Below are 9281 nucleotides of genomic sequence, written 5' to 3'. Positions count from 1 at the left end.
CCAAAAATAATTGAAATATGAAACGAAAGATAATTCCACATCATAAGCAATGGAAATAAAGTCGTACCCTTTTTCTTCTAAAGTATGAAATGAAAGGTAATTCCATATCATAAGCAATGGAAATAAAGTCAAACCCCTTTTCTTCTAAATTATTAGCCACTAGTGATAATTTGTAGTCTATGTTCCAACCTTTTCTAGGCGTTACATGCTCCAAAATAATTGTATGTGTCTATGAAAGTGAAAAAGAAAAAATTATGATCATTAAACGTGTTACTACATCGAGCTCATATAAAAATCAAACAATTTTTTAAGAGTAGAAATTATATTCCAGTATGTTTCTTATGCGTGCTTAAATGCTCACTATATAACTTATATACCATGTCCATAAAGCCATACCAATTTTGTGCCTGGTCCATGCTCCTGATGATCCTTCTTGAGCCCAAAACTTGTGCTTAGTAATATATTGCATATACAACCAAGGAAGAAACACTCTTCCTTGTTTTTACTACCCTTCACTAGCATGTTATAATTAATTGTAGTACCCTTCACTAATATGTTATAATTAATTGTACTACTAATAGCATGTTAGATCTATGATGTATATACTATACTTTCCTTGTTTTCCTACCCTTCACTAGCATGTTATAATTAATTATACTACTATACATAGCATGTTAGATCTATGATGTATACTATACTTTCTTACACAAACCACAAATATTACAACATGTCAAGTAGATGTAACACCATCAAGACAAATTAATGTGGTGCATTCTGATGTTTGGGGACCAACAAAGATGGCATCAATAGAGGATTCCATTACTATGTATTTTTCATTGATGATCACACTAGGAATTGCACTTTTTTAACAATTATCTTAAGCTAATCCAATTGTGGATCATCCAAATATAAACCTACTACATGAAATCGGACTATAAAAATGCATATGTCGTGTTGGCCACGGGTCATTCTTTTGCCCCCCAAAAAATTCACATAAAATGTTAACATTATTCTAATTAAGACATAATCACGAAAAGAGGTAGGGATGGAATTAAATGCCTAAGCCATCTTTGTAGCATTGATGAGAAATTTGAGGTGTGGCTACAAGAGAGAGCACATTGGCGGGTAGCAAGCCTATTTGAGATTATGAATAATACCTAAGACATCTTTGAAGGATTCGTCTAATGAGTGCAAAGGGATTTGAGGTATTCTTAAAGCACTGGAAGCCTACTTGAGCTTATGGATAGTGGTGCCAAACCTGATCGATTTATAGTCAACAATGTATAATATTGCCAAGATTATGCTAAGGCTAAAACTCATCCCAAGAAGACGATGGCAATATGCTCAACTAGTTTCAATGTATAGTTGCAGCATTAACAGAGTGTGGCTGCATTATTAGCACAATGGTTATGCACATGTGTAGGCACATGTTCCCAACCTTATAAGTATAATGTAAAGTGTTAATTAGGTTTCTCAAAGGTTTGAGATACCTTATATTTATAAGGTTCTCAACCTTGTAAGTGTAATGTAAAGTGTTAATTAGGTATCTCAAAGGTTGAAAGGTGTTTTGTTAGGTGGTATAAAAAAAGTGCCCCCATGGGTAGGGATTGTAGTTCTCACCCATGGTAGTCCTTACCCGCATAATAGTTTGTGTGTGAGGATATGTGTAAATATAAGATAAAATAAATATAACTGAGTGAGTATAAGTGAGTGTAAGTGATTAAATAGATCTAAGTTTTTTATTAAGTATCTCAAAGGTTTGAAAGGTGTTTTTTTAGGTGGAAAAACAAGAATGTGTCCCATGGGTAAGGATGGTAGTCCCTGTAGTACGAAAAAGATTTTTAGAGTGCAAGTTGGTTATGGGAAATGCAAAGTAATCCAGAATACCAAAATTTTAGAAACTCATCCAAAACCCAAAACGCGTCATGTAAGATATGAACATCCATCTCCCAAAAATTTTAAAGAATTATTAGACCATCTGATTAATTCAAAAAGTCACGAGGATGCATGGACATATTCATCATCACGATGTGGAAACCACCATCACGAGGAGCTTTAAAAAAATAGTTGAAGCCACCATCAAAATGAAGAAGTATTAATAAATGGACTATGGTTTTTGGAGTAAATTAGATTGAAAGGTTTAACCAATCTAATTTAGGCATATGGCCCTTACCAGAGGTTGAATTCAAGGGGGATGGCGTGCCCAAATGAAGGAAATTATACACTTCATGAGTCTTATTAAGAGAGAAAGGGACCTTGCATTTAATATTTGCTTATAAATTAAGCCTAAAGTGAAGCACTTTTTTCATTTGAAACAAAATGTTTTGTTCTTTTCTTCTTCTTTGTGAGAAAAAAGCTTGCCTATTGGAGGGTGGAACCAACTTCTACTACTCTTCTCCACTCAAGGTAGCTATTAAAACTTTCTCTCTTCATCTTGCTAGGCATCTTGAAGTGTTCAAGCATGAGTTCAAGAATCCTATATTTAGCATTTAATTTTTAAAGTTTATTGGAAATAGGTGAAAATTCAAAATCTTCATTGCTACGTTGATCGCATGGGAGAAATAACAATTTGATCAATGTGATGCCCATATGATTGATTTTGATAAATTTCACTCTCCCTTGAGCAAAAAAGGGCGCCTACTTCTCATGGCCTTCTTGACGATTTTGTTGCATGTATAGCTTAAGTATAGGTTTGTTTAGCTACTTATAAGAAGTCTTATGAATTCTATGGACTTTCTAGACCCATGTTCATGTCAAAGCATATGAGTTCTTTGCCGGAATTCTCCATTGCTTCCTTTTTTTTAATCCAATAAAACTATAATCAGCTTTACGAAGTAGTAGGCAGCTACACAGGTAGATTAAGAATCCTCATCCACCATGCTTTGATCCATAATAGAAGCCCCTTCCTTTAACTCTATATATAGTCAAACTGTGCTAGCTTAAAGATTGGAAAATTGAAGCAAGCATGGGAATCCTTGTTTTGTTCTGCCGCAAATGTTGCTGGGGTGAACTCCCTTTTTATTAGCGTGTATAGGTGGTTCACCTATTATGTCGGTAATGACCACATATATATGCTTCCATATTCTAGTACTGACCACATGTATGTACTTCCATGTATAGGGGGCTCATCCGATATATACTTCCATATTTTGATATTATCAAGAACTCTTTTCGCCACTTTGGTTGAATGCCAAAATCTTCAATCTTGGGTTTAGCTTCATCTATCTCTATCTTGAAGTACCCGCCTTGTGTTTCTACGAGATGCTCCTTCATCCACCTCCTATACCTGTATGCAATAATGTTTGAGTAGTGTTGGTGCCTCCAGAAGCTTGTAGTTCCAAGGATGCATAATTTGAGTCCTCATACTTCTTTGCATGGGGAGCCATCTTGTAACATTAGAACTCAAGTTGCTAGCCTTTATTGGCTGGTGGAGGATTCCTGTGTGAATATTTTTTTACTGCATCTTTTTAAATAAATTGAGCTACTTTGGTTTGGTTTTTGGCAATCATGAAAAGCTAGTGTGGTTTTTCACATCTGTGTGAATATTTGGAGATATTTACGTTGAGAAAGGTTAGCAACAACTGACAATAAAAACAAGCTAGAATGGTTTAGAGACGCATGTGGAGTATGGATTAGCTGGGAACCATTTGTGAGAACTTTAGTGACGTGAAAAACCAATTTGGTTTTTCATGACTGTGAATATCTCATATATTTCACGTCTAAAAAATATTAGTGATTGATGTGATGAGAACTTGTTAGGATGTTTTAGTTAGTCTTGAGAATATGTAATTAGTATAAAACATGTTCTTGAGAAAATGTAATTAGTATAAGACACATTCTTGAGAACTTGTTAGGATGTTTTAGTTAGTCTTGAGAATATTCGTACAAAATACATTAGTTCTATTTTTTATAAAACATGAAAAATCAAGCTAGTTTTTCATGATCGTGATTATTTGGAGATATCAAAAAATGGTGGATTTTTGCCACTATATACTGATTAGCATTATAAAAGCATGTTCATGTGATGAAATGATGTTAATAATAGATGCGATGATATGAATTTTTTTGGGCGTAAAAAACCAAAGTGAATTTTTATGTGTTTTTGATGGAGAACTTCACGACATAGAAACATTAGCTATGTGGTGCAAGATGAAGCAAGAGAGAGTTATTAGCGCAAGTAGATGCGAACAACTAGTTAGGTTTTTCATGGGCATGAATATACAAAGGTATTCACCTCAAACATTTTGCAACCAAAAGCCATGAAAGGTTGATAAATACATTCAAAGATCTGTTAATGGTCTAATTGGATTTGGTCCTCCATATGATAAGGTTGAGTTAGCATGAAAAACTAGATTGGTAGACTCTCAACACACATGGTTTGTAGATATAGAATTGTGAATTTGAGTTTTTAGGGTTTGTGTGTGTATGACTAGTTTGGAGATCAGTTTGAACTATACCAAGGTTTTGACACACACAAAATCATGACAGGGTGATATAGCCTAGTTTGGTTTAGAAAAGCCTTAGGAAGATTTTATAAGTGGGGAGAAAGTAGAAGTTGCATGCCAACTCAAAGAGTGGAGAGAATACCTCAAAATAGAGTAAGGAAAACCATAGACAAATAGCTTCAAAGCATAGTAAAAGGAAAAGAGAAGCCCGACTACCTCAACTATGGATGACAGTTGTAGGAGATGATGGTGAGGAGAAGGGAGATATGGCACTTCAGCGTGGCAGTGCAAGGGATAGCAAGAATGAAAAGAGCAAAAAAATAGGGGAAAAGAAGGGACATTCCAATTTAAATACGAGTAATGAGTGATACGTATAGGTGGCAAACTCATAAATAGGGGTGGGCACAATAGATGATTGGCCAGACATAATCACATGTGAAAAAGTTTTTCATGATTGGATTTTCATGTCGTGGAATTTTCATATTAAAAATGTTTATTTTCTTTTCTTTTTGACCAAATTTAGGCTTCCCCCCCACACCCTTTACAACATGTTTGTTACCTTAGATGACCTTTTTTATGCACTTTTTTTTGTGTGTGAAAAACTCAAGATATTCATGGTGCGAACATCTACTGGTTTTTCACGTCAAAAAATCTTTTGAATTTCTTCAATCTGACCTAAGCCTCTGAATTCCTTGATCATTGTGAAGCACTCTACATGATTTTCTTTGCCTTTGCACCATCTTTTTTTACCTTTCATCTTTGTGATATTATTCCATGGTTCATGTGATACTCCTAACTTGCTAGATATAAATTTTATGCTTATTGGAAGAACCTTGTTGATGATTACTAGACTAAGCTACTCATCCATCCTTGTTGATGATTGCTAGACTAAGCTACTCATCCTAACTTTTCTGTTGTAAAATATAAATTTATTTTGTTTTAGAAAGTACCCGCAAGTTAGGTCCACCCTGCCACCCATTTTCCAATGTTTGATCCTCTTCTACTGAAACCAAATCCATAGCCTTAGCTTAGCTTCATCCAATCCTATGGGTCTAGCCTTCCGCCCTCCATCACTAGACTAGAATCGATGTGAACTTACACACCCATAAATGAAATTACCACTTTACTCACACACAACACTTAAAATAAGTTCATACGTATTTTTTTAAAACAATACCTTTCATAATAAAAGAAGAACATAAAATTCTTTTCATATCATGTATAATTTCATATGTCTATATATCATATATCACAAGGTAACACATCAATGCCAGGTCATCAACATAACTCTCCTCATACCATGATCATGATCCTCATACTAAGATGGCAAGCACTGATGGTACACAACTAATGAGCCCATATGCTCTTGGACCACTGTGATGATCATAGGAGCTCTGCATGTCTCACATTCATTTCAACACAAGTTCCCTAATCCTAGGAGTTTCTTTTAATGATTTTCAGCACTCCAGGTATACGAACATTAGGAGCCGCGTATGTCTAGTACTAGAAAGCATACTTTGCAAGCATTACCCTATCTGTAAACTTCCACTTGATTAAATATTCTTTTAAGATCATGTTTCTAAGAAGCTTTTCTTTGATGTCCAAAACTGCTTCTAGTTCCAATTCTACTTGTCCTTGGGTGAGAAAAGCAACTTTTTCATCATCTAATATATGAGTCAGATTTGAAACATATTTCTTTAGCAAATTAACATGAAAAACATTGTGAAATTTCGAGTACCGTGTGGAAGTAAAAGTTCATAAGCTTGGTCTCTAACTCTCTGTATAATCACATATGGTCCACAATATCTAGGTGATAGTTTTTAATACTTTCCTAAGGAGAGTGGACTTCTCTTGGATCATATACAAAGAAAAACCATATCACCTTCATTAAGCTCCCTGGTAGACCTCTTCAAATTGGCATATTACTTTTGCTTATCCTAGGCAGCTAATGTCCTTTTTCATATATTGCATTTCATGATCCATCTCATCTAGTAGCTACTTTGACACTTCTGATCAATTGGATCGGTTTAATATGGCGTTATGCAATCATATCCATAAAGTGCATTAAATGGGATGCTTTGATGAGATGCATTATAAGCAAACTCTACCATATGTAGACAGCTCATCCATCTCTGGGTTCTCTCCTTAGAATGCTCAAAGAATATCTTTGATCACTTGGTTTACCCTCTTTGTCTAGCCCTCAATGTTTTATGATAGGTAGTGCTAAGATCTGGAGAGGTACCCATGGCTTTGAAGAAAGCTATTCAGAATTGGGATGTAAATTTAGCATCTCGATAAGTGACTATTCTCCTAGGAAATCCATGAAGTGTGAATATTTCTTTCAAAAATACTTTATATAGGTATTTTTTGTTAGAATCAGCAGGTGAGCAAATTTTGTTAGACAATCTACCACACATGACTAGTATGGAATCATATCCTACATTAACTGAAGGTAATCTACCATAAATAGTATGGAATCATGTTAAACAATGACTAGTATGGAATTATACCCTACATGAACTAAATGCAATATAACATGAATAATATGGAATCATACCCTACATTAACTGAAGGTAATCTAGTAATGAAATCCATGCTAATACACTCCCATTTTATTTGCAAAATGTTTAAGGGATGTAACTTTCTTGTAATTTTTATCCGGCCTTAATATTTTGGCACAAACTAAGCATTGATCAACATGCTATAGTGTATCTTTCTTCAATCCAAGCCAAAACAAAGTCTTCTTTACAACCTTAAAAAGTAAGACGAAAGTAAAAGTTCATAAGCTTAATCTCTGACTCTCTGCATAATCACATATGGTCTACAATATTTGGATCTAATAGTTTCTCATAGTTGCCTAAGGAGAGTAAACTACTTCTCTTGGGTCGTACACAAATAAAAACCACATCACCTTTATTAAACTCCTTGGTAGACCTCTTTAAATTGACCAATTACTTTTGCTTATCCTAGGCAACGTTAATGCCTTTCTTTATAGATTACATTTGATGATCCATCTCATCGAGCATCATCTTTGACACTTCTACTCTGATGAGTGGATCATACAAATTTAATGATAATATGTAATCATGTCCATAAAGTGCATTAAATGGACTCATCTTGATGCTTTAACGATGACAGGCATTATAAGAAAACTCTACCAGATGTAGATAATTCATCTATCTCATGGGTTCTGGTTCACATAATTCTCAAGAATATCTTCGACCACCTGGTTTACCCTCTCTAGCCATTAGTTTCTACATGATAGGCAGTACTAAGATCTAGAGAGGTGGATTCGAAGAAAGCACCTAGTTTACCCTCTTAGTTTGGCCATCAGTTTCTACATAATAGGTAGTACTAAGATATAGCACTCTAGAATTGAGATGTAAATTCAGTATCTCAATCACCAACTATTCTCCTAGGCAATCAAAGTGTGTGTGCACATGCATGGGTGACCGTGCATGGTCACATGGGAAAGAATGAGGGTGTGCATGTGGGGTGTGTGTACATGTGTACACAATTGTGGGTGCATGTGCAAGGAGGTGTGTGCACGAGTGCAAAGGTGGATGCACGAGCACATAGGAATGTGTCGTGAAAATGTGTGTGCACGTGAGTGTGGAGGTGTAAAACATTTCGGTGTAAATATGTGAATGTGTGTGTGCACGAGGGTGAATGTGCACACGTGACGTGTGCGTGCAAAGTGCAAATAGAGGTATGCGGGATGCATGCATAGGTAGGTGGGTGTGCATGCATAGGTAGGTGGGTGTGCATGTGCAAATGTGTAAATGTGTGCGCACATGCAAATGTGTAAATATGTGTGCGCACGTGTAAATGTTGTGCATATGGTGCAAATGTGCATGTTTTTAGTTATTTTTTTGATGTTTCTTGTTATGTTTTTGGAAACTTTTTTACATTTTTATCACTCATCTCCTCGTGGGTAAAGGTAGTGAGTGTACACTTGGGGGGTTTTACATTACATATGTACACATGGGCTTAGGGTTCGAGGTTTACAATACACGTGCTCAATGGGTGAGGGTGGAGAATCACTTGCCCATCCATGATGATTTTTTTATCTTGGATGCCACCTGATTGGCTTTACTGGTGCGCTTGTTTAAACTTTGGCCTTCCAATTGGCAAGTCAAAGTTGTACTGAGGTGCAAGGGGATGTCATGGGACCATGGGGGATCCCTTTGGGACTGGAAAACTAAAGTTATGAATGAGGCACACAGGGGTGTCATGGGACCATGGGGATTCCTCTGGGGACTGATCCTAGAATCTCATGAAGTTAGAAGCTCACCATGGAAGCTTGTGCCATAGGCATCAAGGTAATGTGTATTCATAAAAGATATCAAATATTGGTGTACAAATTATCCCATAAGTGACTTATATAGTCACTTACTCCTAGGACCATTCACACATGGGTTACTCATAAACCCAAGTCCTATGCCCCATATCATTTGCTTAGACCCTCATCCTCCCTGCGCACATAATTTCCTACATTACAAAACATCCCCTCCTACAATGACTTTGTCCTCGAAATCTGTTAACCCAATTCTAGGGTTAACAAGAGGTACCAACATTATCTTACATCAAGGAGTCACGGAATATACACCAAAGGGTCATACATTCAAGATATGAAGCAATAGTGTCCAAAACTACAACTTGGACGGGCGCCCATAATGGTGTGATGGAGTATTTAGGCAATTTCCGCGTCAAGAGCGTGTGGTAGCAAGTTAGGATGAAGTCCTAAGTGATGTACTTCATAGATATATTATAAAAGTAGTCATTGTAATAACATTAGGCCTCTCATGAGCCTAAAGTGCCCGACCGGCCACAGTT

The sequence above is a fragment of the Cibotium barometz genome, chromosome 24 (genome assembly GCF_041138505.1).
Source record: "Cibotium barometz isolate CiBa-2024 chromosome 24, ASM4113850v1, whole genome shotgun sequence".
Taxonomy (NCBI): Eukaryota; Viridiplantae; Streptophyta; class Polypodiopsida; order Cyatheales; family Cibotiaceae; genus Cibotium; species Cibotium barometz.
This window is presented reverse-complemented; position numbering follows the sequence as displayed.